Here is a 10,429-nt window from a genome sequence, read left to right as displayed (position 1 = left end):
AGGGGCAGCAGATTAGGGGTACATAGGGATAACGTAGGTGGCGGCGATTTGCGGTCGGAAGATTAGGGGTTAATTATTTTAAGTAGCTTGCGGCGACGTTGTGGGGGGCAAGTTAGGGGTTAATAAATATAATATAGGGGTCGGCGGGGTTAGGGGCAGCAGATTAGGGGTACATAAGTATAACGTAGGTGGCGGTCGGCAGATTAGGGGTTAAAAATTTTAATCGAGTGGCGGCGATGTGGGGGGACCTCGGTTTAGGGGTACATAGGTAGTTTATGGGTGTTAGTGTACTTTAGGGTACAGTAGTTAAGAGCTTTATAAACCGGCGTTAGCCAGAAAGCTCTTAACTCCTGCTATTTTCAGGCGGCTGGAATCTTGTCGTTAGAGCTCTAACGCTCACTGCAGAAACGACTCTAAATACCAGCGTTAGAAAGATCCCATTGAAAAGATAGGCTACGCAAATGGCGTAGGGGGATCTGCGGTATGGAAAAGTCGCGGCTGAAAAGTGAGCGTTAGACCCTTTAATCACTGACTCCAAATACCAGCGGGCGCCCAAAACCAGCGTTAGGAGCCTCTAACGCTGGTTTTGACGGCTACCGCCGAACTCTAAATCTAGGCCAGAATAACCCCAACATCGATGACTGTTAGTTAACAACAGTCTGATGCTCATCACGCCGTACTTGATGCGCGTGTTTTTGACATTTTTTGTATAAATAAAGGCATCATATGTGGACCCGTGGCAGCGATGTCTGGCGAGCGTATTGACTCCGGCGAATGCACCGAGATTGACGCTTTGATAAATATCCCCCTATGGAGGATTTTATTTATTTTGGATATCTTTTGTGGTGTGTTTTTTTGTGTTAATTGGAATAAGTGTTTATAAAAGTTTTTTGGTGGATGGAGAAAGAAGGATTTGTGTGGCTTGCCTGTTGCTAATGATATGATGTCAATTTTGGGTGTTCATTTTTGTGATGATTTGAAGTGGTATGAAAGTTGGCAAGGTGTTTGTGAGAAAGTGAAGAGGAAGATTTTTGGATGTTGAGAACATTGAGTTTGGATGGGTGATTTTTAGTTATTAATGCTGTTTTGATTCCTATATTGTTATATGTTAGTAATGTTTTTCCTCCTCCTCATAGGGTTCTTTGTCAAATAATACAACTAATTCTTTTGTTATTTTGGAATTCAGGAAAGGACAAAAACTCAGGAGAGATAAGATTGTTCGGGCAAAAGAAAAGGTTCGAAAAAGGATTACCCGATGTTGAGACTTTTTTGATGGTTAAGTATGTTGGTATGTGTGTGGTTTTATGTAGTAAGGATTTTTGGGTGGATGTATGGTGAGGTATGCAGCCCGGAATGTTTTGAGAACTTTTCATTTGGGTGTTTAGGATAATAGAAGACCTGTTAGTTTTGAAGTGCATTGGTGTTATGTATGTATTGAGTGTGTGAGGGGTTTGAAATTGGTTCATGTGACTAGAGAAGAGAAGTGTGAATTGAAGATGGTTATGAGAAGTCTGGTTGATAGAGAGAAAGTAGAGCAGATTGGTAGCTTAACTGAAAATTAGATGTTTGAAAGAGGGTAATTATGATCAGAAGGATGTGTCCTGGGTGGCATTACATGGATGTTTACAGACTAGAGAATTTCTGAGGAAGAGAAGGGTAACAAATGAGAAAAAGTGTCAGAGAGATGAATGTAAGTGTGTGGAAAATGTTGTGCATGTGTTGTGGTAATGTGAATGATTGGAAAAGTTATTATGGGTTCGACTGGAGAGCAATAGGTGACTTGTTAGTTGATTTTGATTGGTATGTGTAATGCTAATGTGGTTAAGAAGAGATTTTTTTGGTTGCTTGTTAATTGTGTTAAAGAGTCTTTGTGGGATGCCAGGGATCTTTAGGTGTTTAATAAACATGTGATTGAAGTTAGGCAATGTGTTTGTTTGATCCGTGGAAGGTTATTCACATATTTTGTTTTGACAGGAAGAAATATGGGGAATTCCATTCTGAAGGTGTTTTGAAGATTAAAAAGTGGAAAAATGTATTTTAATGTTTCTTTTTATCTATTGTGAATTGTTTTTTTTTTTCTTTGTTTTTATTTTTAGGAATAGTTAGGGATGCGAGGGTCAGGTAAGGGTGAGTTTTGAGGAGTTTTGTTAGTTTAGTGTTTAGGGCTTAGCAGGATGGGAAAAGAATAGTGGTAAGGTGAGATGTTAGAGAAAGTGTTGAGGGTCTTTTTAGGGTTTTCTCTAGTATTAGTGTTAGTTTTTTTGTTTTGTATTGCTGATTGAGGAAAATATATTCTTTTTGTTCTTGTGAATAATGTTGATCAACTGTTTCTTTGTTATTTCAACTGTTTCGTTTATGAGTTGGTTTTGCTTAGTTCTGTTTAATGTTTATCCTGTGTTTTTGTTATGTATTAAATTTGTTTTTATTTCTGTATATATTTACATATATTATTTTTATAATAAAAGATTTTTATTTTTTTTAAATGTCCAGAAGTGGTTTATTTGCTGCACTTCACCCATAAATGGGAATTGCTGTGTTGAACATAGTATTGGAAGCAAAACGCATTATAGATTGTATATCTAATTTGCTTATCTTACCCAGAGATCTCTGGTGCCTTATTAATAATGTATACAGAGTAATTCTGGGGAACATCAGGCAGGGATACTTGTTAAGATTTGCTCATTTTCATTCCAATAGGTCTATGAAAAATAAAATTAAAATTATATATATATATATATATATATACAGTACTGTGCAAAAGTCTTAGGCCACCATTAGATTTGTTGTTTAAGCAATGGTATAATGACTATATCATTATTTCTCAGTCTCTTTATTAGAATACAATCAGAAAATACAAGATATTTGTAAACAGTGTTTAAAAACAAACAAAAAATCAGAAAAAACTGCTTCTATAGGCTAAAAACAAGTATTTAGTGTGACTTTTGCAATAGTAGGAACCTGGCTCTTGTAAACCTAAATGGAATGAAACCCTAATAATGTCATTTCTGTATTTGTCCTACTATTCCATGTCAAAATGACTGCTGTGAAAAAGGTCTATTACCCCAGGATTGTGCAAGACATGCTTGAGCATTACATACACATGTGGTATAGGTTGGAAGCTTGCTAATAAGACCAACTTTCAATCACATCATTCCATTCAAAATGCCAAAGATCTTAACATTTGACAGACATAAAATCTTACTTGTGCATCAGCAGGGCCACTCTCATATGGAAATCAGCAAACAAATTGGATACTCAAGATGTGTTATTCAAGCTGCTATAAAGAAATTTGAATAATCAGGAGAGGTCAAGGACAAAAAAGGACGGGACCTGGCTCAGCATCTGGCAGCTTCATCGGAATGCCAAGTTGACCCTTCTACAGTCTTAAGAAGCTTGATCAGGAATGGTCTTTGTGGAAGGGTAGCAGCCAAGAAACCACTTTTTCAGAAGGGAAACAGGGTTAAAAGGCTAAGATAAGCTAAAGTTCACAAAGATTGGAATGAAGATCAGTGGAAAAGAGTATTATGGAGTGACAAATCCAAGTCTGACATTTTTGTGTCCAATTGTCGACAATATGTTAGAAGGGCTGGAGAGAGATGTAAGAATGAGTGCTTGCAGTCTTCAGTGAAACATGGTTGATGCTCTGTCCTGGTTTGGAGCTGCATTTCTGCCAGTGGTGTTGGCGATATTGTCTGAATTAATGGGATCACTAATGCTGAAAAGTACAGACAGGTTTAAATTTATTATGCCATTCCTTCTGGAAAGCGCCTGATTGGGAATGGTTTTATTTTTCAGCATGATAATGATCCCAAGCAAAATCATATCTGGAGAGAAAAACAGTTGATAAAACACTGACAGTCATGAACTGGCCTCCACAGAGTCCAGACCTGAATATTATATAGGCAGTATGGGATCACCTGGACAGAGAAATAAATAAAAGACAACCTAAATCTAAAGAAGAACTCTGGGAAGTGCTGAAAGAAGCACTTCAGAAACCTTCAGGACAGTCTCCCCAAAAGAGTTCAAGATGTGCTTAGTGCCAAGGGAGGTCACACAAATATTGACTTTTGCCTGAAGAAGCCATTTTGTTCTGAGAATTGTGTTTTTTTTTATATTTTGTGTACATATTTCCTATATTCTCTGTTTGTATCTTTAATAAAGTGACCAAAAGAAGAAATATGGATGGTCATTTAAACTTTGCTAAACAACAAATCTAATGGTGGCCTAAGACTTTAGGAATATATAGGAACATATGTTAAAACACTTTTCTCTGAAATAGATTTTAATTTAAAACAAATTAAAAATATATATTTTTCCAACTTTGCACTAGTTAAAGGACACAAGTCAAAATTAAACGTTCATGATTCAGATAGAGCACAGCATTTAAACAACTTTACAATTCACCTCCATTATCTAAATATCCACAATAATTTTATTTTTACACTTTCTGAGGCACTGACATATGAATATGCATTTTGCCATTGGCTGATGGCTGTCACATGATGTTGTGGGAAGGAAAATAGAACTAACTTAAAGATTTGTCCGAAGGATATCTGATATTCATCTGAAATTAAAACAAAATTATTTTGCATTGTCTTTTTATTATGCATTTATTGATTATGATATTCTAATGTGTTTAGTGGTCCTATAAAAATAAGGAAAACATTCCAGTCCGTCAGACAGTGTTTTAATGATCAGCTAATTTCAAAGTTTGCTTCATTTTTTTAACAAGTCCTCTTTCTGAGAATGGGTCAACTTTTAACTGATTTAATGAAGTCATGTTTTACTGACTTTTTTTCAGACAATTTTATTTTTATTTAATAAAAAAAAACTATTTGGAATTAGACCACTATATATTTTTTTAGATATTTGACAACTTTTACTATATTTTAAGTACTAATTATCAGTTATTGACATTATGGGGTTAAATATATTATTTGAAAGGATTTCCCTTACCCAGCTGATAATTTATAGCGTAGAATTTGTTTGTTAAAGCTTTTACCCCAGCATGGATTTTACTTTAGAAAAATTTACAATATATATTTTACACTTATTACTAAATGTGTGTGGTCAGTAAGGGAGCATAGGATTTTGTTTTTTGTTTGCTACATGAATTTTTGATCACATGTGAGTCATGTCTCATACATGGGTGCAGGTTAATATTGTCAGTATCAGGACTGTTATTTTGGCCTTGGATAATAAAGCACCCCCATACGACCTAAGTGTGTTGCACATTGTCTAATAAGGTTTATTACATTTCCCAGAAAGGGACCTCACGCCAGTTTTAACCTGTGAAAGACATTTGTGACTAAAGAAGAAAAAATATACCATTAATAATAATATAATTTAAAAAAAAAAAAACATTTAAATAACTGCTAAATTTCATTAACCATGTGAAATCTAGTGGGCCATGTGACCATCATTTCAAAGAAGACATTCTGCTACTTATAATGAGGTGTTAAATGTGTGTTGTCATCTGTAGGTAGACAGTGTGACACTTTTATTTCACTTGGTTTCTAGAGATTACATATCCACCATATTTCTTCACTTTTGTGAAATCTAGAGTCCTTCCTTTTTTGAGTTGTGACTCATGGATGTTTTTGGCTAAAAAACAGAATTTTAACGCTCTCCCATTCTATATATGTAAATCCTGTGTTTATGGATTATGGGCTCATTTACCATATATTACCAAGATTCAGACTCCAGGCATGTGAAAGTCAGGAAGGCTATAGATGCCCATTGCCACAGTGTTAAATCTAAGTTATAACAAACACCTGACAAAATATACTGGAAATAAATCCGGGTATGTCATAAACTTCAATAAATATTTAATATTTAGGTGGTTGGTAAAGTTTTTTCCCAGAATCTGATCTGATAATTTTTCTCTGCTAAAATACCAAACTAAATATTTTTTTTGTTTTTAATCTAATACACTTTAATGTAAGTTTACATTTTCACATCAAATGTAAGCTACTTTCTGTTATAAAATGCTTTAAGTAAAGGACAGGATCCTACAAAACAATAATATGTAATGTTAACAAACTGAAAAAATATAAAAACTTGTGTTTTTTAGTTTCAAATTAATAGAACTATAACAGATTAAAGGTCTTAACTCCCAGAGAGGGCTGTAGTGCACTACAGGCCTCTCTGGCAATGAAGGAGTTAAAGATTTAGTACATTAAATAAAAGCAGCTTGCACACACTTTTACCACACAGCCTCTAGTACTAAATGGTACCCCTTGCCGATACTCAGCAATTCTTTCCTGTTGTGCGTACTGTTGAGTACTGACTTAGAAATCCCTGACAAATACTATACTTTTGCCTCTGTCTTTTTAAATAAATATTAAAGAATAGTGTATCTAAATAAACATTTATTATTGTGTTGTAGCAGTCAAGATAACTGCTGTCATATTTCCCTTTATGAAAGAAAATAATAATGTAAACAGGATCTGATGTACTTTGTTTGTCTCACTCCTTTTTATTTACTGAAATTCTAAAATACAAAATAAATTTTTTCATAATGTTGCTAAAAAATTGCCTCCCCAAATTATACTGATTCTGTAATTAAGTCTATACATGTTTCTAGAGTTTAGCACTGCATACACATTTGATAAAGATAATAATAATAATAATAATAATAGAAAGGATAATAATAATAATAATAATAATAATAATACATAATATAAATCAATGGAAATTTATATTTTAGGGAATTGGTATTTAACCATATATAAAGTAACTCCTTTAATAAAGCAACTATGTTAAGTAATGTCTAATTTTCATCAATACTACTTCCATTTAGTAAGCAAATATGTATATATTAATAAAAAAAATTATGTTCCATAAAATGAAAAATTTAAATATAAGATAAATACGATGTTTTCTACCTTTACAATAATATGTTTAGCATTTGTCATCATATGTTTGGAAATGTAATTAATTGTGCAGGTAATCAGCCATTTTATTTATTTGTCTATTTCTATGTTTTAATTAAAAAATAAAATAAACTGAGAGTTGTATTCTGAGTTCATGTACATAAAAATATCACAAGAGTATCAATGAGAAAAAATGCAATTCATTTTCTGCATAGTACATTATCCTGATTTAAATGAATTATTTAAAATAAAAAATTAAAATAATGAACTTCATAAACTATATTTAATTAACATTTCTAAATAGTATAAACACATATACAATCTACAAAATCATGTTAGTATAATTTTAAATTCAACTATAGTTTACTTTAATAAAAATGTCTCACTAATGAATGAACATAACCTAATATTGTTATACAGACATAGTAAAACAACTATAATTATGTTGGTTTTTTTTTCTTAAACTTGATGCAGTTTCAAATATTTTTGTGTCGTAGCTGTTTTCTTCTCCCAAATAATCATATATTGCAGATAGATTTAAACTTCATTTCAAATGCTTATGGATAAGGGATAAAATCAGTCACATTATAAAATACTGAAAAATATACATAACAGCAACATTTTATTCATATCACAATGCAATCCTGAATAAATCACATAATTATCTTTGTGATTCATTTTTTTTAAAATAGTAAGCCATCCACTACATAACATGCTTCAATATGAAAATAAACATGAACTGCTGCATTAACATAAATTAAAGATTCTCAGTGATCAGTAAACAAAGGCAAAATTAAATTTTAAACTTTTTAGAATTTTATAATTTGTTTAAAAGAAGTAGGTAATAAATAATACTGATGTACATTATAACCATTTTTTAAGTTGTTAAGATATTGTTTTGTAAAGCTATTCAGGCGTCCAGTAGGTGGTGCAAATATTCTAAAAATAAATAGACAGCAGTTAAAATGAAAAGGAGAAGAGATGGGCGTGGCTTGAGACCCCCCTTGCCTGACGTCACAGCCTTTGCTGGGAAGTATAGGCTGTGCTGTCACGCCAGTGTCAGTCTGATGAAGATTGGCACTCAGGTAAGCTGTCATTCATTCTCAATGTCAGGAGCTGCTTTCCAGGCTGCGGGCTGCTGCCGTCGCTGTTGCTGCTCACAGACTCTGTGTGCGTGCGCTCCCATTCCAGTGTGTTCCTCTCTCTCTCTCTCTTTTTTTTTTTTTTTTAAGTCCCATAGCCAGAGTGCTCTGGATACAGACAGGGCGCAGGAGGAGGAGGAGGCAGAGCTGGGCAGCAGTGCCATAGCTGCTAAAGCAATCACTCCTCATGCCGCCCGGATCTGTGAGCGGATCTTTTTTCACTCAAGCAGATATATCTATATATGTGTATATATATATATATATATATATATATATAAATATATATATATATATATAATATATATATATAGATATACACTATATATTATACACACACACACATATATCATTTTATATTTCAAATATAATTAAATACACATTTTTTTTTCATTTTTTACATTTTTTTAAATCTGTTTGCAATATTTTTTATTTGAAAGATTTTTTTACTGCAACAACCATTTTTCATTTTCTTTCATGTTTTGTCCCTGCAATTTTACTATTTATTTTTATATATCATCATCATTCTTTAAGGGAAGATTTGTGAAGGCTGAAATAAAAATAAAGTGGGACAAGTGACAGGATAATGAACACTGTCATTATGATTCTGTGTATTAGGAGTTCATTTTCTGCCTTGGTCGTGTTCGCTGCATTTGTGATGGGATGTGAGGGTCTGGGGATTTTTGTTTTGATTTTTTTTTTTTTTTTTGATCACTGCTGGAGATTGTTGCTTTTGTTTTGCAGCCTAGAGACAGGAGGGGTTAAAACTTAAAATAATTAATATATTGATCAATAAAAAAGCAGTACAAAAATTTAGCAGGCAAGCATCACATTTAATATTATTGAATTATTATTATTTTGTTTCATTTATATTTTTTGCATCTTTAAATAAAACCAAATTTTAGTAACATTGCAAATGTGAATTATTACTGTCTGCCAAGTCTGCTACAAGAATATAAATTCTGATTGTATCACTAATTTGCATATATTTTATATATTGTATAGAACTGAAGAGTTTTATGTGGTTATTGTTCTTGCATTTCATTTTTAAAAACAGATTTGCTTGTTATTGAGATAGTTTAATTACAATTGTGCAGTTATTTATTTCTATTTTATTTACATTAATAGTGTGCTTGCAAAGTTGTTAAGACTATTTGACTGTTAAGTTTGAGACATAAGGTTTTATTAGATCCTGACTTTATCTCTGTAAGACAATACTTTTATTTTTTTAAATCAGGGAATTTTTAAAATTTATATTTGAGGAAGTATTTATCTGTGTATTTCTGTATTTTATATATATATATATATATATATATATATATATATATATATATAGTATATGTGTATGTGTGTGTGTGTGTTTGTAGAGATGTTTTATATATCTATATATTAATATGTATAGATAGATAAATATATATATATATATATATATATATATATATATATATTCAAATGTGTGTATATGTATATAAAGAGATAAATGTGCTTTTTACCAAGTCGAAAATGTGTAAATTAAAACTTTATACATTTTTTAAGATAATTAAGACTTTATTGACTTTGCTATGATTGATTTGTGTATAATGTTTTATTTGTACATTATATGTAGGCATGTACAAACTTTATTATTCTTCATATTTCTGAAGATTTCAGTGATATGAGAGGTGCATGGTCATCTATTGATATGAAGTTTTACAACTGTAGAGTCCCTATTGTTTTCAGCTTAATTGAGAAGTCTATTGATTTTGCACGCTTTGCAGTTCATTTCCTATACAAAATTGATTATGATGGCACATTAGTAGCTAATATAAAAAGGGTTACTGAATAAAATGTCTCAATTTATTCCTAGGTCTTTTTTTATTAACTTAACAATTCAAACTGTTGCAAGCTGAGTGTCATATGCCTTGACCTTGATATTAATATTTTTATATTTAATTAGAATTTGTATTCAAGAAAATGTAATGTATTTTTGGGATTGTTCTGTTGTTTTTTTGTTGAGCTTTTTATTTGTGGTTTGATTAAATCAACTTAAAAATGTATCACATTAGGGGGAAAAAGTTTTGTAAAATGTACAAAGTTCATAAAACATACACATTTTCCTTCTGTTGTGTGCGCTCAATAAAACACACGTTCAGTGTCAGACTGTTCCATCTAAAAGCCATTGAAGAACCATAACAGGCAGTGTTTTTAGATGAAGGTTTTAATTTGTGATAATACTCCGTTTAAACGACGTTCATTTGCATGCTACAGATGGGTCGCATCGTAATAATTTTTCTCGAGGATTTTAATTGTAGCAATTATGAAGGAAGGAAATAGTATTTAGTAGTTGCGGGTTTTTGAGCCTGTATGGACTTAAGTACATCTGGTGTGGGGGAGGTGTATGGGATCTTTATGTGTCTGCAATAGTATTTGTACGAT

At 32.1% G+C, this 10,429-nt stretch overlaps 1 protein-coding gene across 1 annotated transcript in view; it reads left to right on the top strand.

The window, feature by feature from the left end:
- The first annotated feature begins 7,903 nt into the window (after window positions 1-7,903).
- The window catches only part of PKNOX2 (PBX/knotted 1 homeobox 2), a 1,550,023-nt gene continuing 1,547,497 nt past the window's right edge, over window positions 7,904-10,429 (top strand). Inside the window, exon 1 of the mRNA XM_053691420.1 lies at window positions 7,904-7,960. The gene's annotated coding sequence lies outside the window, so the exon portion shown is untranslated. The remainder of the gene's footprint in view (window positions 7,961-10,429) is intronic.

This window comes from Bombina bombina, chromosome 8 (genome assembly GCF_027579735.1).
Source record: "Bombina bombina isolate aBomBom1 chromosome 8, aBomBom1.pri, whole genome shotgun sequence".
NCBI classification, from domain to species: Eukaryota; Metazoa; Chordata; class Amphibia; order Anura; family Bombinatoridae; genus Bombina; species Bombina bombina.
The sequence above is the reverse complement of the archived record's forward strand: the minus strand, read 5'-3'. Positions and strand labels throughout refer to the sequence as shown.